Source organism: Meles meles, chromosome 9 (assembly GCF_922984935.1).
Source record: "Meles meles chromosome 9, mMelMel3.1 paternal haplotype, whole genome shotgun sequence".
Classification (NCBI taxonomy): domain Eukaryota; kingdom Metazoa; phylum Chordata; class Mammalia; order Carnivora; family Mustelidae; genus Meles; species Meles meles.
In genome coordinates, this window is record NC_060074.1 from 88015900 (window position 1) to 88043076 (window position 27177).

Consider the following 27177-nt stretch of genomic DNA (forward strand, 5'->3'; position numbering starts at 1 on the left):
TTTAAACACTGAAAAGATACTTCTAAATGCAATTTGACAAGCAATGCCAAAGATGCCAGTGATAATTAATTAGCACTTAATTGAGACCACAGAACAACAGGACATAGGAATTGGTACCCAGTGCCATTTCCCCCTCAGGCTCCCTCTCGTGAGGGTCAGGAGTGTGGCTGCATGCTGAAGGTCAGTAAGTAAACTGGGAGAACACATTGACGCTGGACATTTCATGATGGATCTCCTTCACCCTCTTGCTGCTGCCCCTGGCTATCTGTGCCCAGAAAAGGACTGTGGTTGTTTGAAGGGGAAGTTAGTGTTCACGCACATCTAAACCAAGGTGAGCACCCCCTCTCACATCTAGACTAGTGAGGTTGGACACTTCATTTAAGACAAAGCTTATGAATCAAATATTAGCATCAATGAGGGTAGGCCAAGATAAAAACAAGTTAAATTTAGAATAAAGATGTATTTGAGTTTGTAGGCTTTGTTGGGTTATATTTAGTTTTTTGGGGTTTTTTTTTGTAAAAATAAACTTAGATCAGGCTATTTTTTTCTAAAGAAAAATAGATCATAGATACTATAATTACAGTTTGACTTCTATGATGACTGTCACAGACTTTGAAGACTCCCCAAGATATAAAACCTCTATATTCATAGATAGGACTCTTTAACAAAGAGGAGCAAAAATTCTTGGTTTGTAACTCCATAGACTGTAGAAATGAAAAAAACGGAAATAAATTCTTCTAGTCTCTGAAAAAATCTAAAGGTAGTTTCTGACTGAAAATTTATGGTAGCTTGTCTTACAACACATGAGTTGGAGACATAGGTCTGTTAAACTTGTCACACTGTTTAATGAAAAATAAAGTCGGGGCAGCTTTAATTTTTCTATTTTAGAATTGAAATCAGTAACTGGAGCTACAGTTCACTGAGGTCCCTAGAAATTGAAATCTGGGTTCTTGAGTATCAAGCCCTCAGTCCCCACAGATTGTATTACTTTTGAAGGGTCTTCACTCTCAAATGGGCTCAGATAAAGTACAAATGTCATATATACATCTGGAAAAGGACTCTTCAGAGATCTGCTTTATTTGGTCACACACATGCCTGCAGTTAAAACAAATTAGATACCCATCCTTTCAGCACTCTTAAAAAGGGCTTGACTCTGATTGTTTGGAGGCCCCTGAGAATTTGTCGTAGACAATAATACCCACTGACAAAGCAGAGGGCAATGACAATTTGGTAAGAAATACTCTCTCCCTTTTCCTAACTGATTCCCTTTCCATGGCTGGTTCACTGAATTAAGTTGGTTCCAATGAAGTGAGAGTCGCCTTAATGGCCCTGCTGCTTACCACAGCTGGAGAAATCTGAACAAGGCCTTTCTTTATCAGAACTGAAGTATTAGGGCTCCAGGGTGGCTCAGTGGGTTAAAGCCTCTGTCTTTGGCTCAGGTGGTGATCCCAGGGTCCTGGGATCGAGCCCCGCGTCGGGCTCTCTGCTCAGTGGGGAGCCTGCTTCCCTTCCTCTCTCTCTGCCTACTTGTGATTTCTGTCAAATAAATAAGTAAATAAATAAATAAATAAAATCTTTAAAAACAAAACAAACCTGAAGTATTCGTGGAATAGGAGTGGAGCCGACCAGTGGTCCCCAGACTCTGTTACCATTAGGAAACACAACTGAAGGTGGCCTCGGTCATGAAATGTGCTTTTCTTTATTGTCTTGATATTAATTCACCAAGAAACTTCAAGAAAACCATCTCTTTCGGTCTTAGTCAGCCCTCATCTCTGTGTTTTAAAATATCAGTTTGCAAATCTCATGGTGTTTGAAGAAAAACTCATTTTAAAACTCAGATATTTGTAGGGTTTACTGGGATTTTAAAAAATTCTATGAAAATCCCATATCTCTTTCATTGGCCTCTAAACTCTTCTGATTTTAATACTGGCAGGTTGTAGCTTGAAGTACCCTCCTGGAACTCCACACATTTCAGATCGTCCCTGAAATACAACTTCATAATTATAGTCTTATGCTTGGCTGAAATGATACATGAGGCATGAGCCACCACATCTATCCTCTCAGTAAACATTTCTGAACTTGTTCTGTAAATCTGAGCACCAATTTTTATTTTCTTAATTAATTTTATTATGTATTAAACTGGTTTATACTTCCACTGTAGCAAATAAAAGCATTTACTGTATATAAAACATGCATTCAATATAAAAAAGTTAAAATACATTTAAAATGAGTAAGAAAACAAGAGCAGAGGGAAAATAAGGGGTGAGGTTAGTAGAATATTTAAGATGCGTGAGCTAAAGTTCCAAATGCTTGCCAAGTTTGACTGGAGCCTTGCTTCATTCCCTGTGAGTCATATCACTTCCAGGTAGACTACCAGTGATCAAATTCACTGCTAACTTCTGAAAACATTTCTGTTTTACCTGTACTTTCTATGTGACCACATTCATTCAGAGGCATCAAGATTCAGAATTTCTTATTATTTTCATTTTTGCAAGTCAGGCTGGTACAGGGAACAGATTCCATATTAATTCACTTACTCATTCATCTATTCATGAAATTCACAAATATTTAGTGACTTTGATGTGCAGGTTATGCAGACAGGAGGCAGTTTTGCATAGAAGCTCGGCATAGGATCTTTGGATTTAGACACACCCGCATTCTAATACTGACCTCACCACTTTTTAGCTGGGAGATCTAGGAAAAAAAGTGGTGCCTCTGGATGCTAGATTTTGGCCACATCAGTTGAGCATACTGCCTATTTTACAAGGTTCCTAAACTGAGATAATGTATTTTGAATATCCAGCAAAGTATGGGACGTTCGGTTAGGGCTCAGTACATTGTGTCTATTCATGCTAGGCATCCTGGAGGAATTAAAAAAGCACAAGTATAGCCTTTGGCTTATTACATTCACTATGCCGTATGTAAGTGTCCAATTCACCTGGATGAGTGCTCGTAAGGAGGGCTATGAGTTGAGAGTAGGGAAGACCTCTTCAGATAGGGCTGGAGATCTGATCAAATCTTAAAAGATCTGGGCCTTGAGTCAGATTCTTTGAAGAAGTGGTAGAATCTGGGATGGGCAGCCAGCATGGAGAGAAACCTGGATAGGAGCAGAAGCGTGTGGGCCAACTGTTCCAGATGGGGATGCAGGGAGTAGAGTGGCATTGACAAGAAAATTCATTCGCCTGGGGGAGTGACACATTCAAGCATGGAAGTAATGATTAGAATTCCAGGTAAAGTTAAGAAGGGAAGGAAGTACTGGCAGTTTTATTGAAAGGGGACCTTTATGAGAAATTATCCTCTTTAGGGGCACCTGAGTGGCTTAGTCGGTTAAGCGTCTGCCTTCGGCTCAGGTCATGATCTCAGGGTCCGGGGATCAAACCCCACATCCGGCTCCCTGCTCAGCAGAGAGTCTGCTTCTCTCTCTCTCTGACCCTCCTCCCTGCTTGTTCATTAAAAAAAAAAAAAAAATAAAGAAAGAAATTATCCGCTTTGGAAACTGCAAATCTAAGAATCCTAACTGCATTTAACTACCCAGAATAGCTGGCCAGTTGAAGATCAAGTGCCTTCAAGGTGGCTCATTTCCTTTTTTTTCCCCATCACTGAAGTAAACCTGTGCTATAGGACTGGTGAACTGGCCAGATGACCTGGGACTTTCCCAGGTTTGCTCATCTTTGAAATGAGAGGACTGAACAGTTTCCCTTCGGGCGCTGACATCTTGAAGACCTATAAAGCATTTCCCTATTGAAAGTAAGAATAAAGGTTAGATGCTCACTATTGCTGCTGTACCTCGACTTGCCTTTTGGATGTCTTTGGTTAGATGCCTGCACACTGAATCATGAAAAGAAAGAAAGAAAGAAGAAAGAAAGAAAGAAAGGAAGGAAGGAAGGAAGGAAGGAAGGAAGGAAGAAAGAAAGAAAGAAAGAAAGAAAGATGGATGAGAGGAAGGGAGGAAGGAAGAGAGGGAGGGGGAAAGAGGGAAAAAGAAAGAGAGAGAGAGAAAGAAAGAAAGAAAATAAGTCTTTTTTTTTTAAGGAGCAGCCTAGGTGTTGATTGGACTGAAATTCCACAGAACTAAAAACAAAACCAACTTCTTCCCCCACCCCCAAAACAAAAACCTTCCATATGCTCTCTGTGAGGCCACTTTACTACTTCCTGATTTTAAACTCAACAGTTACATTTTTAAAGAGACATTGCACATTGGAATATAAACACGTGAAATCTAAGTATGAACTTCATAATAGAGCAGCTTGAGCCATGCCACGCAATTTGGATTTTTGGATGTTGTTTTAATTTAGGGTAGTCAGGCACTTTTGACTTTTGAACTCTGTTTCTGGCTGGGCTGCTGTTACTTGGTGGGTTTCGAGATGAGCCCAGCAGCTTCTCAGTGGCTCTAGCTCACTCATTTTCAGAAGGCATCCTGCCCTCCTCTGCTTTGCAGCATGCTTCCTCTAAGGGGCTCAGGATGTTTAAGCGTCAGCACAGCCAGATAGACAAAGATAGACAGTCTTTCCGCATTACCAACTTGTGATAGTGAAAGAAAAGGAATACTGCAAGTTTTCCTCTAACAGAGGAAACATCCTTTCGTGACTTATGGAAGATTATTGTGTGTGTCTAGGCCCAACTTAAGCTCCCAGCTCTGGGGATCACACAGTACTGCTCAGGGAGGTGACCAGCACTAACCGCAGAAGACACAATAAACATCTTCCTTATTTTGGCTGCATTATGGCAGCTCCTATTTCCTGAATTTCTACTTTATTATTCCTCCATCATGTTGCTAATGATGGTCCTATATTTCCAACAATATCCTTAAAGTAGGTTTCTATACCTGATAGTTTTTACTTCTCACACACAGAACACCCCAAGTAACCTAACTTTTCTCTACCTCCCTGACTCCCTTGCCTCCTCTGATCTACTGAGTCCAGTGAATGATTTCTATTTCTACTTTCTGGTGATCTCCCCAAGGTCCTACCCCATGTCAAAAACCCCTTCCAGTTTATGATTTCTGTCTCCCATCATCACAAAAATTCCTGAACTCATACTTTGCCACTCCCCCATGCTCCCGCCAAAAAATACCTTCGTTGGCTAAATTCAAGACTAGGGCAAGCTAGATTTCAACATATATTTTCTACAAATGCATTTGGTCACCTCGATTTAAAGCAATTGAAATCATTATTTCATTAGAGTTTTAATTTGCGTCTGGACTGTCTCTGCTTTGTTGCCATCTGTCTTAGTTTGGAACTTCACTGAAGGAGCAAGATGTGTCAAATGCACTTTCAGACAGCTTGGAAGAGTATTAGGAAAACTTGTTCCCTCATCTCACAAATATTTATTGAGAACCCACTATGTGTCAGACGCTGGACCAGCTTCTAGCCTTATAGGAATGGACAACACATATTCCCCTCCTCGCAAGTCATGTAAAGCACTAGAAGTCTTTCAGTAGAAGGCAGAAATATGCAATGATGATAAGTCAGAAAACAAAAAATGAGGTGGATCAGGCAACAGTCCTGTTGGAAAATGTGGGTGGCCAGTGAAAGTTTCTCCAGGGCTTTTCAGCTTGATGAAAGACTGTATTAAATTGAATGTCAAGCAGATTTGACCCAGGAAATAATGACCATTGAACAATATGCAGAGCATGATTGATTTCCACTTCCTGCCCTGCTTAATAACCCCTTTAAAGTGTTACTGTAGTTGCCCTTGAAGAGGGAAATTCATTTCCATTTTCTGAATTTTAGGTCTAAAGCCATGTATTTGCTATCTTGCTTTTTTCTTGGTTTTGTTGTTGGTTCGTCGGAACAACACTCTACAAAAGCTCCTTGCTAAATTTCTCCAGCTATTCAAGTAGCAGGGTAACTCAGACAAGTTTCTCTTCCCTTTTCTCAAGGTAAGCCTGCACATACAGACATCCACCTTCAGATTTTTTACTGGCACATCAAGGAGGGGGCGGATTTGAGCGTCATTGAAGTCTGCGAAACTGAGACCGTAGCTCTGTGGCTTTGACTGTACTTCCCAGTGCTGAGTAGACTGCTGGGATTCCACAAATAAATAATAAAAATAATAATGATTTTTAAAGCATTTGGAAATGCTGAGTCGAAAGGTGTGGTGTAAGTGCACTGTTTTATTGTGAAAGTGGTATCTCTCGCATTATCTGCTCCTAATGGAGGGCCGCAGTAATGGAGAGTGAGGCACTTACGCCTCTAGACCAGGGGTCCCTGAAGGCAGGGTGGAGCTCGGGCCCGCCCTGTGGTAACACTTACTGTACTCAGTAACTGCTTCCTTCCAGTCTAGCAAGAAGGTAAGAGAAGAGTCATGTTGCTGTTGTTCCCCTAAACCTTCTAAAGTCATCTTTGTTTCTTATTGATGGAGAAAGTGACTGACAATTGTACTGCAAAAACACCACAGATATAAAAATATGAACTTAACTTTCAGTTTTGGTCTCAAATAAATACACATTTGGCATGGGGCACGTCAGCCGCGTGGATATAAATATCCTTGGTCTCTGTCCTGGGCTGTATTATGTACTGCCCAACCCCCAAATCTGTTTGTTGAAGCCCTAACTCCCAGTACCTCAGAATGTGTCTATATTTGGTGATTAAGTTAAAATGAGGCCATTAGGTGGGCTCTTAGCCAATACGACTGCTGTCTTCACAAGAAGAAGAAATTCGGACCCAAACCACCAGGTCTGTGTACCCGCAGAGGAAAAGACCATGCAAGGACACAGCGAGAAGATGACCATCTGCAAACCAAGAAGGGAGGTCTCAGGAGAGGCCAATCCCTCACACTGTGGTCTTGGACTTTCAGCCTCCAGAAGTGTGAGAGAATAAATTTCTATTGTTTAAGTCACCCAGACTGTGGCATTTTGTTAGAGCAGCCGTAGCAATCTAATCGAGTCTGGGATTATCCAGATTTAGGATTCACACCGAACCATGCAGTACAATATAGAAAAAAGATATTTTTCATACAGTGTAGTCTGAATGCTTTCCCATCCAAGTCCATAACTTTAATTATAAAATGAGCATAACCTGTATTAAATTATGAATATGTTAACATATTGAATGGGGACAAGAAAAATAAGCACCAGATTTAGGCTACGTAGGCACTTGAAGGTAGAGTAAAAAAATCTGGTTTCCTTGACCACATTGTCATAATATGCATATATAACAGTTTATTGAATCCAGGCTGTGTAGACAACCAGAAGAACTCTGGCTCCACACTGTCACAATGCATGCCCACAACAAAGACTCAGGGAGAACAGCCCCTTTCATTCGATCTCTCTAAGTATTACCAACACGAGAGCCGAAAACCTTACCTCTGACTGAAGTATATCTATGTATCCATGCGTAAGTGATTAACTGGGCTCCCTGGGCTCTGCTGCTGAAAATATTAATATATTCAAATCTCATTCTAGCTACTGCAAAAAACAGGACATCAGATCAATGCATTAAATGCATTAGACAAAAAAAAAAAAAATCTGGAATTATTTTTTAAAGTTTCTTGTTCTTTGGGCTCCTGCTGAAATATAGGTGATACGCAGCCTAAGAAGGTAAAGTGGCTGGAGTGTAGGGTCGACAGCAGCCATCAAACACTGTTTTTTTGTACTTGAAATACAGCACGCTTCCTGAGGACTGTGTGCGGAGGATTGGTCTCAGTATCCAAAGGCAGAATTTTTTTTTTTTTTTAATTTCACTTTCTAGACATTTTGCCCGATGGAATCGAAATGGACTGTACGCGAATGCCCTCTCCTTGAAAGTAATGTGACTTTCAACGTGTCAGTCTCCTCACATTTATGGACAGTGCATCCTGGACACAAATACAACCTTGGAGGAGTTGGGAGGCAAAGTTTTGCTAAGAGCTGGCAAGTCAAGTGGGAACCCAGAGAAGTCAAGGCAGTGATGAGACGGGTCTTCTTATGACTTCCCCCTTTAGACGATGGCTCTGCATTTCCAGGTTTCCAAGTTAAGATGTGTATATGTATATATACACATCTTAACATATATGTGTGTGTGTGTGTGTGTGTGTGTATGAGCCTCTGTACCATCCAGCTTTGCCTCTTTGCTATTGGCTGCACTGAAGGCCTTTTATCAATGACAACAAACCAAGTAGGTGGTCTTCCACCTCTTCCTAGCTGTAGAAAAAAAAAAAGTGACATAATTTTTCACAGCCTGAAATAATTGTGGAAGTACAGATACTGGTTAGGATCACTATGAATTATTAGTGGAAAAGTGGGTCTCAGAAGTACGTTACATGTGAAATATTTTTCGTCACTTGAACATGTGCCGTCCAGAGCTGGCCCTGTTCTAGCCGTCACAGGGAACAAACATTTCACATTCACAGATGCTCCCAATTTGGTGCGGTTTGGAGTGTAATTTAGATCAAACGTCTCCATGTAAATGAGTCAGGGTTTCTTAATTAGGTGCCTCTAAAGCAAAACCTTGGACCACATCAGTAGGTGTGGGTGTGGTGCCCACAATACTGGAATCTTTCCTATAGACCAGGCTCTTAGTATCATTCAAATAGAGCCTTTTTTTTTTTTTTGGTTGTTTTTTTTTTTTTTCAGGCAATAATAAATCTGCAGATGGCATAGACAGAAAGACGCTACTTCAGAAGAGCTGTCTAAAAACACTGCCTCTTTGGCAAATGCCTTAAAGTAGGTCATTCTGCTGTGATTTAGCTTTTTCTTTAGATTTGATTGCCAGCTTTTTGTTCCCATTACAAGTAGGGTGCATTCCAGTCCACAGACTTGTTCTTAATTTTTCCAACTGGTATTTGTTTACTAGGATTTGCAGATCTTCATACGAAAATGGCCAATATCCTGTCACAGTGCTAATCATGCACTTGACCACAAAACGAAATGGATCCGGGTGATAATCTGGCAATGCTGAAATATTAAATGCCTTAAACACCCAGTCTTCCCACAGCACAACTGCGTTGATTTATACGGGTAGGTCTGTTGAAATAATTGTCCCATCTTTTATACGTGTGAGAAGAAGAGGTGACAGGATGTAAATGGAAAACTTTTATAAGCCATAGAGCAGTTTGTATAGATATTCAGGTTATCTGCTTTTATACTTGTCATTGTTTGTGTTTTTTATAGGGGGAAAAAAATCACTGGGTCCCGTTTCCCTATCGAGGCTTTGGGATTTACATGCAGAATCCCCTGCAGCATTAATGAGTCACCTGCATAAATCCCCTGGCAATCGATGGGCACATAGACCTTGTTTTGTTATATTAATTATTCCTCGCAGAACCTTGACACTGACATTAAATGAGGCCTTAAAAAATCTTGATGAAGGTCTTAAGGTATCTTTCACTGTTCAAATATTAGCATTGCAAAAACTACGTCTAAGGCATTATTCATTTTGTGGTACCACCGGGAAGGAGGGATGGAAATAAGGGCACAGGGAGTGAACTTTCTGGTCTTAACTCTTCGTCGCCTAGAGGCCAGTTTTCCTAGGACGGGGTTATCATCCTCAAAGTGTGATAATGATGAAAATCAATGTTAAGATCATTAAAAAAAAAAAAAAAAGACTACTGAATATGTTATTTTCTCCAGATTGGTTTTGAATATGGTGTCTCCTCCACAGGCCAAGTTTTGTCTTGGCATGTGGGTGTTTTCAGGTGAATTCCAAAACGTCAGTTAAAAAGGAACAACAAAGTGAGCTCTGGAGTAGAGAGGAAGATTATTGGCTAGGTATGTTGCAAGATGGCCTGGTAAGTGTGTACTTCAGAAACAGACTGGGGAAACGATTTTGTGTGTAATTCTCCTTCCTACCCAGTAAACTTCTTTTACTCAGAAAACCCAGGGAGTATAAGGTTCTGATTAAGCAAATGCTCTGGTGAAAACACTTACATTATATCATCATCTGTAGATTAGCAGTAATCAAACAACACAATTAATATTAAAATGACAATGGACATCAGTTGCCATCCTTTGATGATTCACAAGGAACTTCTGCATCTTGAAGCTCTCATTAGGAACTTGAGTTATCTCTGTGCTAGAGTGTGGTTATTAGATAAACGGGTGGTTATTAGAGATTTCTGACTGGTGGAATGACAGCTAATTGAAATTTGTTTGGATCTTTTTGGAGCGGAAGTTATTTGTTGAGTTATGTATTTGATGATAATCTCTGGGTTTATAATGTTGATTATTCTGAATTAGCTATTTACTTTCTACTTTGCTTGCCTTCGCTGGTTAGTGATTCTTACTGGGCTTGTCCCTAAAGTGGTGTTTAATACTATCCTCTGTTTTTAGGCTCTAAACTCTTTTGGTGAGTGCATCCACTTACACAACTTGAAATACTAACCCTGAAACTCTGATTTCCAAATCTGCATCTTCTTTAATATCAGAATTTCACTTACCCACCTGCTAAAAGGATTCGTTAAATACTTTCTGTTGCACTAGCCTGTGCTAGTTACACAGGGCACTATCAACTCCAAGAAGAAATGATTCCTGCTCTCAAGGAATTAAAGTTAACCTATGCTGAGGGAAAGATTAAGTACAATTTTACAACTGGCTGGGTAGAGCTGTCAGTGGTTGCAGGAGGAGCTTAGAGAGCAGGACACCTTCATCTCTTCGGTGCTCTCTGGCTTATAATGGGTTTATTTACAGGTAACTCTGAAGGAAGTTGTTTGAGGTGTAGGTATCATATCCTCATTTAACACAGAAGAGAAAACAGATACTCTGAGGAGCTCTTATCCAAGTGACACTATTCAAGAATCATCTTCAGGTCATAACCTTTGGTTTTCTGGTTCTTAATCCAGTGATCTTTCTACTCTCCTGGATTTAGTGCAAGATCAAGCGTCTGGACTGGATATTGTGTTTGGATTTCCAAACCTGTCAAACTCTAAAATAGTATATAGAACTGGCTTTCACTTTCTTTATCTCATTCGATTACACACACACACACACACACACACACACACACACACACCCCAAGTTAGGTAAAGTGAAGAATTATTCCCATGTCGAAAATGACTGAACAGTGGCTGAGAAGTAAAGTGACAGGCCTGAAGTTATCCCCAAGTTAGGGACTGAAATTCGTTTTTTCAGATTCTCTCAAACCATCAGAGGTGAATGCCTGAAACACTTTCCACCCACAAATAGCTATTTCCAATTAGATTCATGACTGGATAATTTAAATAGTTTTCCACTTTTTTCTAGGATGTGTTTTTAGCATACTGATTCTCTTAAGATTTTATTTTTTTAAAGTAATCTCTACACCCAGTGTGGGGCTCGAACTTAAAACCACGCGACTGAGAGTTGCACACTCTACTGAGCCATCCAGGCACCCTCTGATTCCTTTAAAATAGATATCTGTCTGCTCATGCCGTGCTTGCTCCCAGCTTTACAACTGGTTGTTCCTTTCTTTTCATTTGGAGCAAAAGATTAATTTCTCAAAAAGGCTTTGTCAATGAGGGGACTCCCTCCTCCTCCTCTCCCCATCTCCTCCAGGCTCCTGCCATACTGGCCTTCTTGCTTTTCTGTAGCTGGAAGACACCAAGGATAAAGTGTCCTCTCTGCCTGAATGCTTTGACTCCAAATATCTACCTCAGTAACTTCCCATCTTCTCTTAAATCTCACCTTCTCTCCAACAGACCTTAATTATTTCTGCGGACCACCCTCAAACCCCTCTTGATCCTCCTCCTCTGCCCCACTTTTTTGAACTCTCTAGCACCCACCACTTTCTAATATGTGTAGCATTTCTTGTTCATTATACATATCTGTTTTATTTGTTTATATTATATGTCTTGCATAAACTCAATGGGAGCAAAACGATTTCTGTTAAGTTTACTAACGTATCGTTAGTTCATAGAACAGTACCTGGTGCCTACTTGGTGCTCCATCAAAGTTGACTAGTTTCTACCAGTGACATCGTCATTCTCTGTAGTCTACTAATTGGACACCCTGACATTGACTTCAGTTCTTTCTAGTCATTCAGCCATTACATCAAACCTCTCACCAAGTACTCTTGACTTCCATGAAAGTCTGTCTAGGCATTGTACTCTTCCCACAGAGTTCCACAGACAACACGGGAATAATTGCTCTCTGGTCATGGCAAGATAACCGCTCCATTTAACTGGCTTTGCTCTAGCCCCCTTCTTTAGCCCTCCCACCACCAAATCCTTATTCATATGACTGTTCAATAACTTTGAGATACTGAGATACTGCTCAATTTAAGATACTTAAAAAACAGAAGTCCTTCACCAGGTCCTCAATAACATGTCTTGGTTCCCAGTGGAATCTGAGACATGAAATTCCAACTTTTCTGCACCTGTACCCATAACCGGACTCCTCCCTGCACTCAAGTCTCCTCCTCCTTTGCTCCCTGTCACGGTTAGCACAGGCTGCTCACAGCCACATCTGGCTTCCCGGGGCCTTTCTCAAGCTGACCCACGGAACAAGCCCGTGTTTCAAAAATTCCACCCGTGTATCAAACCCAACTTGATCTCCACCTTTCATTGAAGACTTCTCAACTTCCTTAGGCTATTTCTCTCTGCACCTACTGTTAAACAGTTAATTATTCTCTACTCTCTCTTTTTAAGTGCTTTGTCCCCTGTTAGATTTGTAGCTCTGCAAAGGTAGAACTTGATACTTTTTACTTGATACTTCTTTTATCTTCCTTGCTCTCCCCAGTGTAGTATGGAACACAAAGTAGACACTCCATAGATCCTGTTGATTCCTTGATGGATGCTTATATTCTTCTCCTTCTTGAATAAGTACTTTATCATGCTGGCTTTAGACAGCTGAGCATTTCAAATGATATATTTTGAATGATACCTTAAATTTATATATCTTTGGCAAATAATAGCACTTTTGCAGCTATACTGATGAGCTATATATTAGGATAAATGTATATTTAAACTCCAGCCTTATCTAGTTTATAGCATGTTACAGCGTGTCTACACGTAGGAACCCATACTCCTTTTACCAGGGATTAATTGGGTCTTGCTTTGTGTGTGTGTGTGTGTGTGTGTTTCCATACATCTAAAGTGAATTTTATCATTAGGAAGTCACAAAATATGTAGATATTAGTATAAGAAGCACTTAGGAAATAACTAGATAAAGAATATAATCATTAATCCAACTAACAATTAAATCTTTCATGGTACATGCAGGCTTTAGCATGAAAGCCTCTGTAGTATGCAGCAATAAATTAAGTTTGTATAATATAAGCTTTAAATGGCCCATTCTTTGATGTTTTTCAGCAACTCTGATTCTATTTTACAAAGCTTTGAAGCAAGATTATCACTCCCTTCACTGTCCATTGGTCCAGCTTTGAAGGTCTGCATTCTGCTCTCTTGTCTTCTCTTGATTCATCTTGAAAGAGCGTTTTGGTTCTTGGGAGGTCATCACAGACCGCTGCTGGCTGGTGTGTCTCTGCTACAGCACTAACCGGGCAGTGGAAAATCCCACCACTATTCAGGGTAGGTGTCTCCTTCACGGAACCTATTCAGGGATCAAATGCTGTGCTTCCTCCCACCCCTCAGGAAGAGAAGTCGTCTTATGAGTACATTTTAGGACTGGATTGGATTATTTACTATTTTGGACTCTCATGTTTCTTTTCTTTAGTTCCTGGGACACATGAAAATAAACTTGATTACTCTGGGTGTTCAACTCATCTGAAAGTCCTCTTTCTCTTCGCCCAGCCCCTGCCCTTCGGTTCAGGGAGAGCTCTTTTTTGTAAGAACCGCCTTCAGAAAGTGAGGTTCTTAGATCAGCAGCACCTGCGGACTTATTCTCTATGCAGAATCGCAGGCCCCATCCCAGATCCCCTGAATCAGAATCTACACTTTTAACAAGATCTCGAGGTGACAGGATTTGTAAGCACACTCAAGTTTAAGAAATCCTAACCTAGAACTTTCTGGAATGCTTAGGCTGTAGTAGTGCTGGCTGAGGAGGCTAGAAGGCTGAGGACACTTCGCAGCCTTTGCAGCTCCCACTGTCCACCATGTGACCCAACCAAATGTCCCCTCTTTTTTTGAAGCCCCCTCCACTCTAGTACCTGAAAGCCCATTTTAGTCAGGGAAAGGTGAGTTAGTCACATGGTACAAGCGCACCTGTGCCCATAGAGGGCTTCCCCCCCCCCCCCCCCCCCCCGCCAGCCAATTAGTTGACACCATTAAGCATTTCTGATGGAATCTGGGTTATGAGAGGTGGAGGCCTTTTGGATGGACTGCAGGATAACGGCCCTTACCACTTGTGGTCATTAAAGTTCCCGTGGTGCTTTTTGTGAGAGAAGGGATTGTTAACCTCCATGTCCTGGCTGACTTCCAATCTGTGTAATTGCATGCAGTCTACCTAAGTCCTCTCTGTAGTTTCAATTAGGTAAAGTATTGTTCACTTCTTGCACTAAACTGCTGTGTTGTGTGGCTACAGACTGCTAATTAGCTGGTGTTTTTCAGGTGGCTGCATTCGTGATGAACAAAACATCTCTGTGGTCAACTCCTCCCTCCCCGCTATCTCCGCCTCCCAGGGTCTTGGGCACGACTGCACGCCTGTTTTCTTGGATATTGCCATTTCTTGGATACAAGTGCTTTGGGATCCGAAATTCCTAGAATGTGGCAATGATCGTTTCTTTCATTTCCCTATGTAGCCACTTGCTTCTTGGCCCACCTAACTTATTACAGGGTGTTGGCGGGGGGTGGTGCGGGGAGTCTCGCAGAGAATAGCAAGAATGCGATAAGGGGTGAGTAAAATAGACCTTCCTAGGCCAAGATGAAAGATAAATTCCTGTCATTGCCAGGGAAGTATGAATTACTTTAAGAGCCTGGCACTCTAGGAATTGGTTATTTTCAGTGTGGTATGAATGGAGAGTGAGGCCAGAGAGAAGAGGGCACACATTTTATTTTTCCCTTTTTGCTAGTTAGAAAAATATAGTGGGACATGTAAACCACCCATAAAATGCCTCACTATCTCTGTGGGGGATCTCCAACACTAAACGGGAAACGTGGCCCTGGGAAAGTGAATGGAATCCCCTTCCGGTAACACAAAGGTCAGTACTAGGGCAACACTTATGACCCTGGAATGGCAGTTGGAAGTGAAAAAGAAATGGAATAAGATGGGTGAGCAGGGAGCCAAGAGGAAGAGTCGTGCTCTCATTGGAGAAGAATTGTGTTTTTTAACAGTAGAATTTTTCTGGGATGTGAAATGATTGCTAATAAAAGGGAGGGGGGTTCAAATGGGGGAAAATCAGATTTAGGTAAAAGATCACTTTGTATATCTTTTCACTAAGTGAGGAAATTTGTTCTGATGTCCAAACATAGAGACATAAATTAAACATTCCTTTACAGCAGAGATCATTTCTTTTTTCCTTTCATATCCCAAACATGATGGGAAATCAAGGAATTAATTGACGAGTGAAATGAAGGAAGGACTGGAAAAACTGATGAAGGGAAAGTTATTTATTAAGAGGTGTATGCTGACTGTCAGTTCACGGAGAGCAGGAAGAAAAGTGTTATTAGTGCCAGAGTGCCAGCACCTGTGACTTGCCTGCTCCTTGCTATGGCTCTGTCCCTGCGTGTTCTACTTGTCTCTTTGCAAGTGAGAAATAAGAGAACAGAGGTTTCGTCAAACAGATGGGTAGACTAACAGACTCCCTATAAAGACAGGCTGGTTTGCCAATCTCGTGAGAAGAGGAGGGGCTGGAGCCACAAAGTTGGGCGTGAGAGTGAGGTGAGGGAAGTGAACTTCGCAGGGGCAGGGAGGGAGACATCACAGCTAAATAACTCCACAGCTTCTAGGGGCTGATTGTCATCCTGATAAAATTGTTTTCATTTCCAGTTCCACGTCTCTCACGATAGTTACTCAATATGTAACTGTTGTGTGTCCTGAATAAATGGGAGATGGATGTAGGCAACAAAGCCTGAGAGCGAAGAGAGTTCTCAGAGTGAGGGGAATGGTAGGGAGAATTTAAGGATGATGATGATATAAGGGAGGAAAGGCACGGGGGGAAAAAGAGGAAAATGTTAGAAAAAATAGCCTGGTTAAAAAGAATGTGAATATGATACAAGAGAAGAAATTACTGGAAGTGAAACACAGTCATCTCTTCACAAGGGGCGATATTTAGGATAAAGTTTCTAAGTTCTGCATAACTTTCAACCTCCTTTGTGAACACTAACAAATTCACCTGAGGAAAAAATTATGGTCCCCAAAATGTCATCGAGGCAGAGATAAAACAGACTTAAAAATTCGAATCTTAAATTTGAGCTGTACTGTCATACCAGTGGTTTCAGAGGAGATTTTCCCAAAGTCCTGATCCAAACAGCCCCTAAATTCATTTCCTTGTTCCCCAAGCACTCTCATTCCACTTAAGCCCATGATTTCAGGTGTGTCCCTCTTCAAAGTCAAGGGTATGTGTAGCCTGCCACTGGCCACAGACCAATTATTATTAATGGCTGAGATTTCCTCCTGTCCACTGCTAAGTCCCATCTTTTCTGAGCCTAGACAATACAGTCCTGAGATCAGAAATCTCATATATAGTCTGCACTTTTTCTTGCGTGAGGGAAAAAACAAGCCCAACAACATGGAAATGTGCAGCTACTCTGTGTTAACTATTCCTGGATGTCACCCTGCAGCTCTAATTTCTGCTTTCTCCTCTGCATTCTGGGTACTGCTGCTGGACTTGTCAGCACCTTGTCACGGCTTCCTCGTGCGTGGGCTACCATCGGACTCTGTGTTCTTCACAGTTATCCATTAAAAAAAAAAAAAAAAAAACCCACAGACTCCTTCGCAAGTTAAAAAAAAAAATATACAGGTAAAAAAAAAATAAAATGAAGCTACTTTAAAAAATTTAGTATCCTGAAGCAGGTGCTATTTGTAATGCTGCCGTGTTGCCTCATGTTTTCAAGTCCTGTGATGCTCTTTTGTTCATGGTGTGACAAGGATGTGGGGAGCCAACATGATTTAACTAAATAATACACAAATGTCAAGAATACTTTCATGTCTTGTGTACAGACCAGTAAAATTACTCCAATGGAATGTTTTGCTTTTCTTTTCAGGGAATGACCCCACAGTTTACAAGGAGCTATGCTGACAAGAAACGGCTAAGAAGTATTATTTAAAGTCACCTCTTTGAATGTAATATTAAATGGCTAAGGATTTCACTCAGGTTCAAAAGACAGAGGCCTGCAAAGGAAGTTGACAGGCAGGCAGCAACGAGAAATGCGTCTTGTCCTAGAGTTCGTATGGGCAGTGGGGAGAAAAAAAACCAAGTCCGGTAAGAAATGAAAATGAGGGAACTCGTTCTCAGAATTAAAGGTGAACTGAAAGGAATTGGCAGCTGCCTGGACATGCCAGCCAGAGAGGCCACGGTCTCTGATACACGTGACAGACCGAGAGACAACTGCAAAGCTCCCCAAACAACTTGCCTGAAGGGCTTGCCAGGAAGCCAGATGCTGCTTCTGGAGGAATATCTTCCGTGGCTGGGCATCTGGGTTCAGTGCTTTCCATTTAAAGAGGAGAAAGAAGGTGGTAAAAGGCAGAACCATCACTGCCTTTTAAAAGAACGTGCTTTCTCCAAGGGTGCACACACACACACACACACACACACACACGCAGCATTAATAAATGTGGATTTGGAAATTGTTTTTAAAAAGAACCCCAGAAATCAAGTTTCCCTGGTGCTTTTTGGGTGGAAAGCAATGTGTTACAGGGAGAGAGGGAGAGAGGGAGGAATAGGGGAGGGGGGGAGGGAAAGAGAGAGAACAGCCAGCCAGAAAACCCCTTATATAAATATGTCAATTTACTAATTAGTTAGGTAATTTTATTTAAAGAGCTGGGATTATAGCTGGTGTTCAATTAAGAAAAGGGAATTCGAGGGATAGGCCTGTGCCTCTATCATAGCTGGCTGGTCTTTCTCACTCTTTGTTTTACCATTCCTTCCTCCCTGGAAACACATTCGGGTATTGGTATTGGCAAGAAAGCAGAGTGTGGTCTAGTGGACTGGAAATCAGGTGACTTGAGGTCTGGTTGCTTTTTTTCCCCTCTCTTCCGCTTTGAAGTTTGCCGTGTCTGCTTCTTTAAACAGGGGAATCAAAATTTTTATATACTTCATAGCAGAGGGCAAACTTTTGTAACCAAGATCACTTTTGTTTGTTGGCTTCACCTAGTGCTCAATAATTCCAGGCAGTAGGAAGTCAATAGTGGATCTGGAACCAACGATGGATAGGGTGGTTGGATTGGTAGGAGACAGGAGTGATAAAGATGCTTTAGTTTTGTGGTGGGAACAATGATAGAAGATATGAAATGAAAAAGTTTTTCTATCCCAAGATCTGTTACAAATCCCAGACGATCAAGAAATCAGCAGCACTGGAAACTCACCCTAGACGGCAGCCAATTAACCTCACAGACTCCAACACTGATGGGCACTCATGCATTCCCTGACCAAGGCTCCCTCAGCAGAGGAAGCCTCTTTGACCACTCATTCATTGTACTCAGGGTCTCTTAACATGCGATCGTAATATTAATATTGCTTCTGTTGCAGTTACAGCTGCTTTTCTCTTCATCATGATGAAAAGATAAATACGAGGTGAGGAGAGAGACACTTGAGAGGAGCAGCTTACTAACCGATACTATCAAAATGGAATATTCCCTGGTTCTAGTCTGCACTTTTCCAAGGCGCCCAGGTTCCAGTTGATCGTAACTGGAACCATTACTGGCTATTCGATTATTATCTTCTCGTTCAGTGAAGTCATGTGATCCTGTTTGTTCAACAGAAATGACTGAGGATCCATAATGTGTGGGACTCTGTACTAAGCTCTGGGAATATAGCAGGAATCTAAGTGACATAAATTGCTGCCCTCCTGGAAACTAGGATCTAATGGCAGAGGGAACCTGTTCAGTTCTTTATAATGTCCATCTTTATCAGTATTTTTCAGGACCTGATTATGCTATAGGATAACATTTTTTCCCTGCTTGGCTATTATATTTACTCCAGTGATTTCTCAAGAACCAAAGGGTGAAGATAGAACAGTAGCAGAAATTACCAGAAATTCCTGATGTCCTATTACTATGAGAATTTACCAGGTCCCCTGTGTAGAAGTAATAATGTCAGCCACAAAGTATAATGCCTCTGTTCTTGCCAAATCTTCTATCACCATGCATGCCATTTTCAGACTCTTAGCCCAGCGTCTTCCTCCGACCACTCTTTCAATGTTAGACAACCCCAGGAGACTGTCCTCAGCTCTCTTCTGGCTTCGCACTGTCTCTTGGGGTTATTCATGACCTTACCCCCATTCTGCCTTTAAATTGATGACTCCCAAATTCATACCTAGATCCCAATCACCTTCCCTGCATTTCCAACAGATATTATTTATCCTCAAATGGAATCCACTAATGAAGTATCAAGAATCCCACATCGCATCCCCAAACTTTTAGCTTCTTTCATGTCTCTAATTTTATGCTTTTCCTTTATGTGAGTTGAGGGTCTCACCATTCAACTAGCCCCAACCCTGGGAATCCCCCTTCTTCCTAACCTCTTGCATACCCTTGGTGAGCATATCCTACTGATTTCACCTCCTCTGTGCCTCTTGCATCCATCCCAGGTCCTGGTTCCTCCCATCACCTCTTTAGTTGGGATCTCTAGCTTGTGCCTTCATGACTGGTTTCACTATCTCTACTGTTGCCCTCCTACAGGCTATCCTTCCCCCTTCCAAAGACTATCTTTATAAATAGAAATCACATCATCTTATCTCCCTGCTTCTGACCCTTCCATGATTTACCTAATGTCTAAAGAATGAATTTCACATTTCTCAACAAAGCCTGTGAAAGGTCTTTCCCAGGCTAGCTCTAGCTCACTGTATTCTGGGCTTATGTTCTGTGACTTCTTTTATGCTTGCTAATCTACCCTAACCATGCCAGAGGATTCACTCTTTCTTTACCACACCGTAGTTCTCCTCCACATGTCTTTGTACCTGGTCTCTGCTTGTAGCTAACCTGCTGTCACCAAACTGACATCTTTACAGAGACCTGTGCCATCTCCTCTGGGAGGCACTTTGGTTTCTCTAGGCTAAATTCCTGCTCCTGCTTGGGGCTCTCAAAACGCCTTGCAATTTCGCACCGGATTTATTGCAATTGTTGACTAATTTATCTATGCCAGGAGACCATAGGAAAAGTAAGGGTAGGAGTCCTTCTTATGCCTCTAACATTGAGTTGAGGGACAGACTTTTTCTGTAAAGGGTCAGGTAGTAAATATTCTTGGCCTTGTGCAACTTGTCACAACTATTTAACTCTTGCCATTATAGCATGAAAACAGCCATTGGCAATATACAAATATGTGTGTGTGTGTTTCAATAATACCTTTTTAAAAAAAGATTTTATTTATTTATTTGACAGACAAAGATCACAAGTAGGCAGAGAGGCAGACAGAGAGAGAGAGAGAGAGAGAGAGGAGGAAGCAGGCTCCCTGCTGAGCAGAGAGCCTGATGCAGGGCTCGATCCCAGGACCCTGGGACCATGACCTGAGCTGAAGGCAGAGGCTGTAACTCACTGAGCCACCCAGGCACTCCAATAATACTTTTTAAAAATAAAAACAAGCAGCAAGCTGTATGTAGCTCAAGAGTAGGCCATACTTGGCCAACCTATGACCCAGTCTTTCTGAAGGAATAGACAGATAGGATTTCACAGCTGACAAACATTTTTATAAGTGTGAATTTATTCAACCTATTTCACAAATGACCGAAAGGGAGGGTTAAAGACATTAAAAGGTTTTCTTAATGTTGTAGTTTCTAAGGGCTGAGGTTGGGACTTGAACCTATGTCTTTTGATTCCAGATCCCTGGTTCTTTCCATTAGGTAGAAGGCCAAGTTTCATAGTGGAGAAGGATGGGACAACTTAAAAAATGTACCTCTTATAAGGGAAATACCCCCATGGGATGGACCACCACTAACCACAGAGAACACAGTGACAAATGAGCAATAGACATTTTAAGTTTTGTTTTGTTTCCTATTATTCAGTGGCTAATGTTACCATTCAAATGTTAAATTAAGAGATCTAAAGTAATAATTTCACTGCTGTCTTAAAAATCTTATCTCCCAAAGCCTTCCTCCAAAACAAGGATCCACCACTGGAAGGATCATTGAACCTTAGTCCCCAGCTCACAAACCTTATAAATCCTGTGCCAAGATGTCTCCTAAGTAGATGACATTTTAATGATTACTACAGGGAGTTGGGAACTATTGCTTCATCCTCACGATCAGAGTAATTAATTTTCTTAACTACCAGGCCAAATTCTGCCACGGGAGTCCAGTTGAGATATTTCAGGCCCATAGGAAGTACATTAGCTCTTCAAAGTGATTAGGGTGCCATTTCAAATACACAAGCAAAGGAGCTATTAGGCTTCTGGCTTATTTCAAACGGCTTGCAGCTCTTGTCCCTCAGGGGGGAAAAAAAACACGGAAAAGAAAAAAGAGAGAAAAGAGAAAATAACAATTTGTACAGGTTCCTCATTTTCCAGTAAAAATACCCATGGCCTGCAAGTCGTTGGCTATCAGGTATTATGGTTGGGTGAGCGACCAAAGTGTACAGAAAAAGGGTGGAGTGCCAGAAGACAGCACAGAAAAACATAGCCTGCTCCAAAGCACACCACAGCTGAGCACTTGGAGGCCTTGATGGGAGGCAGAGAGCTTCACCAGCCATTGCTCTTGAAGACCAGAGAGAAGGGTAAGAGCTCATGGGCTTTCAAGTTCATTCCTTAGCCATGTGTCATCCACCTCCCCCTCCCCCCCATCAGAAGTGCTCACTGTGCCATTTTAAAGTCAGGATGGTTGAATTATTTCCTTACCATTGTTTCCTCATGCAACGCTTACATTTCTAGGTCATCTTCATTGGAGTTGCTTCTGACATGCTCTTGTAGAATATTTTATTTAACACCCATGAAGACCACAGAGAGGCTTTAAATATCAGTTTACTCTCACAAAATAGCCACAGCCCAACAGTTTTGCCTTTCAACAAGGCATTCAGCTGGCATGCTTCCATGAGATTTGTCTATTCAGCCATATCATTCCTTCACCTTGGAATTCTGTGAACAGCTGGGCGATTTTCTTAGAGTCAATGCAACAGGGAAGAGTTTTTAGCTTTCTTTTCAACTATTTTACAAAGCACAAGCCTCCTATAAGAATATTTATTTGCGTCCCAAGTCTGCAGCAAATATATTCTTCCAAAGCTATTTTTGAAAATCAGTGAATGGCATTAGTAATTTCTAACAGCCACCCATTTCTAAGACATTCTGACTTTCTCTGAACAATGCATCCCTACGTGGGAATTGAATGTTCTTTCATGTGCTCCCTCACTCAAAAATGTGAGATCGTTTTGGCTTCCAAAACTCATGCCACAAAGTTAATCCACTAATGAGTTCAATTTAGCTTGGTGGGAATATTTTTTGTATTTATTTCTAAATTTTCTGCTGTACGTTTCATGTATGAGTTTTTTATCCTGGAAATAAAAATGTGGGGAAAGACCACAGCCATAGCTAGAGCACCTTACTCATGGTAATGGCAACTGGAATGCCAGAACTTCAAAAGACCAGTGCTACATATCAGGTAGATATATAGTTGATAGGATTCTAGGAGTGTTTACACAGGCTGTTGGAGGCAAAGGATAAGGCCCTCCATGCTTCAATGTGTCTCACTTCCCAGGCTCCCATGAAGCCAGTGTGCTGTGCTGTCTGGCAGGAAATTCTCACTGTGAGAATCATATGATAAGTAAGACTACAAGGCAAGAGATCTGTCTTTTAGGAAACTGCTGTAACAGGGGAGGCTCTGGACAAGAAGCAGAGTAGACCTGTGCCCTATCTCCAGACTCCTCACACCAGCCTGAGAGTTGAGGTCGAGCAGATGACCGTAGCGAGCTTCCATTTCGATGGTAAAAGTAGTGTGAACTGCAAACATGGGTCAAGATGCAGATCAGGTTGATGGAGAGTTCAGGACAGTGTAGAGCTGGTCTGGGCATTTCACAACGGATTGGGCATGGTGTGGGATGTCATATGGTTGGTCAAAAAGGTGAAATCAGCCTCACTGGGACTAGAGGAAACTGGGTGAGTCAGGCCTGTGCGGGGACTCAGGTTTCAGAAAAAGATTCTGTGATGAAATAAAAAAATTTTCTGGAAGCAGGAAATTTGTCGACCCAGCTTCTATAATCCCTCCTCCATCTATTTTACTAAAAAAATTATCTTCTATCTCTTTCCCTATAAAAATGATACATGCTGATGTATAATGTTTATTTAGAACACAGTAAGTGGGTGAAGGCTCCATAGCTCAGGGGTTAGAGCACTGGTCTTGTAGAACACAGTAAGTGATAGGTACTGTGCGAGACTCTATTTTTAAACACTACTCATTTACTCCTCACCAGAGAAATAGATTCTATTATGATCTCCATTTTACAGATGAGAAAATGAAGGCTTAGAGGTGATTTGTTTGAAGTCATACCTTCCATAAGTGGCAGAGCCAAGACCATTCAGGTCTGCCTAACTCCAAAGCCTACCCTCTTCACCTGTTCTCTTAACCTCAATATTGACTTCTATCCCATTATTAGGAGAGCAGAAGCAACACATGGGGAAAAACTCTCATAACTTAATGACTCTAAGAAAGAAATATTAACACCTCAACAAAATTTTTTTTGTCTTTTCCAGACGCACAAGTTTCCTACATATTGAGTTATACTCTTTTTGAGTACATAAAAATTGTATCCCTGACTTTAACTCATCTCCAAATTAAGAAAAAAAAACCCAATATCTATGAACTACATTTCATTAAGCTGATATGATGTATCATGGTCTATATAACCTTCCTTATTACTGGACACTTAGGTTGTTTCTAAGGTTTGACCAGTACAAATAGAACTGTCATAAGTAACTTTACCTGCATAAACTACCTCCACATCACTTAAGATGACTGGCTCAAAAGACAGGAATATTTGAAAGGTTTTTATTCTTGAGATATATTGCATATATGGCTTTCCCATCATGCCAGTTGGTACATCCTAACTAGCAGCATATAAAGGGTTTAATTCAATATATATCCGACAGAATGGACTTCATCCTATTTGATTAGTTTTCAATGACCTCATGTTCCTTTTCCTCTATATTTTCATAATAAAGAAAAAAGGGTGCACCCTTCTACACAGTATCTCTTTTTGTATCATTATTATCGTTATTACTATTACTATTGTCAGAGGGACTATTCTCACAACCATCCAGCATTGAAACCTGAGACTTAACTCCATGGCTGATTGGATATGGGGATAAAGAAATGAGAGAGATAAACATTGCATGGGATTTTCCTCTGAAAATTCTCCAGATTTAGGCCATGTCTTTCTATTTGATGTTCATCACTCTAATACAACCACAACTCCCATGTGGCCTCCTGGGCTCTTTTCTCCTTCTATCTTGTTCACCCTACTCTCTGTTGTTGGACTACTTCCATAAACACGAGCACATCATACATGTGTCCCATAGATAAAGTTTCAGTGGTTCTCTGTTGCTTGTGTAACTCCTTTGCCTGGCTTTTTATCTCCAACTACTGCCCATCAGCAACTAAACCTTATCTTTCTAGGTCCTCCTTCCTCATTAACTTCATCTTCACTTTGCCTCTCTGCCTTTCCAAAGAAGCAGGCTAAAGGAAAATGCACTTGGCACACATTTTATAGAGATAGAACTTGCCATTTATGTGATGATTCAGAAGGTACTACAGGACCTTACAGTACTTATCACTGTAATGTCAATTTGTGAAAGCGGCTATTAATAAAGGTTTCTGGTGGATGGCATTTTGAGATGATAGCTTATTCTGAATTTCTGGTCTCATGTTATCACAGCAGAAGCATAGAACTTGACCTTGAGTTTGATCAAGAATGAGGACGCTGGACTCAGACTATTCAGCCGGGCAGCCATTGTGTACTCTTCTGCTTAATGGATTCACAGCCCTTTAAAATTTCTGGCTTTTGCTGACAGGACGGGCATCCGCCCTATAGTCCAATTGGGCTGTATTAAGCTTTCTCAGTTGGTACTTGCTCTGCTTTCAAGGGAACGTTTAATTCAGTGCTGTGCAAAAATGGAGTTCTCTTCTGTTGGCTACAGAGTACGTAGGTCAAGTGGAATTTCTGGCACTTCATTACATTCCCTGACCCTCACTAAACAAACTTCAAAATATATATATTTGCAACAACTTGAAATAAACACTACATACAAGTGCTGACGGTACATTTTCTGAAGAACTACCAAATGCATCAGGACTAAGGAAAACATTCTAATGATTCTTTCAAACATGAATATTTTTAAATTCCTATTAAACAATCTTCTTATTTAGTCTTCTCAGGCTTTCATGACATGTCACAATTGGCTGTTTATCAAAAAACTTAGCAAAAAATGATTAACAAGATATAATCATGTGCACACACTTGTGCATAATTAAACCCAGTTTATAAATCAGTGCAGGGCGGAATATGGTCACACCACTCCAGAAAGGTTGGTGACTAGCAGAGAACACTTTTCTCCTCATTTATAATGAAATATCGTGTAATGTGAATGCTGTGAAGGTGCTATAATAATGGGACGGCGTGGCCTGAAGGTGGAGGGTTCTCATCCTGCCAAGGTTTTTAATTGGATGGATTTTCATCTGTGTGTATTATTTTTTTCAAAGGAGGATTTAGCTGACTCTAAGTTTCTTCATTTTTATAGCTGTTTGTTCAGTTGGGGGAAAAACAGGAATAATTGAGACCGAGTAATGGATATTTCTCAAGATCTCCAAGACTAGGTACTACATAGCATTAAAGAGTATACTTTTCCATTTGTTTTATGACTTTGTCCAGTTAAAGTTACTAGCATAAGCACTCCAGTATTTACTTGTAATTTGAAACCCCTTTCATGATATGTCTGGGTCCTAAGGGAAAAGAATTTACATTTGAGGAATGCTTACCTTGTGCCAGGCATTTTATAAGCATTATCTCATTTAATTCTCATGACCACAAGGTATGATTGATATTATTTAATCTGATTTTATGTTCTTGAGATCATAAAAGGAATATAGGACAGGGATTTGATTCTAGAGCTCTCTCTTTGTTTCCTTAAAGCCCAATCAAGTTCCTTTCACTAAGCCACACTGGGTTTCCCATTATAGCCAGTGTATGGAGGTGATAAGAAGGGACATTCTAGCAATAAGGGATGGTCTGAACTTTGGCACACATTCTCCTCTGGGGTAACTAAGAAAAAAACTAATGTGACAGATTAGATTAAAGCATGTTCCCTAATGCAGTGACTGATTAAGCAAATTAGGGACTACCCACACTACGGAATGCCATGTCATCATTAGTGAGAATCACGTCAGTCTGTCTAATAAAATGGAAGACTCTCCATGAGTTGCAAAATATTGCAGAACAATCAGTACAGTATGATAACGTTGAACGCAATAACAGTCATATATACATACGTTTATTTGTGTATACTCATATACACAAAAATGTTAGTTACTTCTCCTCAGAAGGCTAAGAGTAACCAGTAGGCAAATTTCTCTTTTTAACCTATAAACACCACTATTGCTTAAATTTTTTGTGTGTACAATTACATGTATTAAATTCACAGTTAAAAAATCACATAATGGATCATTTCAACTATCTGTAGGAATGACTTAACCCAAGGAATGGGTGATCAAGGAGGTTAAGTCTCACAAAAGCAAAACTGTCCAGTCTATTTGACACTCTATCCGGCTTCAACGTTACTATAAGTATATGGTGAAAGCTAAAACTTCATCGCTTGTATTGCAATCTGCCTTATCTAAAGAAGGTGTTAACAGAGAGCAAATGAGTAACATTCATTTCAAAATTAATGCGTCCAAAATGGAACTTTCCAGTCTCCTCTTCCTATTCAACCCATCTGTGTTGTACTACCATTTTTCACTTGCCTAAGCCCAAACCCTAAGGCGCACGCTTGATTTCGCCTTTCCTTTTCCAACTACATTCTGACCAGCAGCAGATCCAACCTGACCCGTCACCAATTAATCTCTTTAAGGACTCCATATAAGCTATCATTGCCTCGCGTCTGGACCACCATGGTTGCCACCTTACAGGTATATCTCCCTGCTTCCATTTTGGAATCCATTCTCCACGTGGCCGCCAGAGTAACCTTTTATACTCCCTCAATTTAGCACTCTTTATGGTTTGTAATTGTAATTTGTAATTGCACTTAGAATACAATC

General features: G+C 40.9%; 1 protein-coding gene across 1 annotated transcript in view; it reads right to left on the bottom strand.

Annotated features, from left to right (window-relative positions):
• ARHGAP15 (Rho GTPase activating protein 15) overlaps positions 1-27177 on the bottom strand; it is a 610173-nt gene that overhangs the window by 33641 nt on the left and 549355 nt on the right. The window lies entirely within an intron of this gene.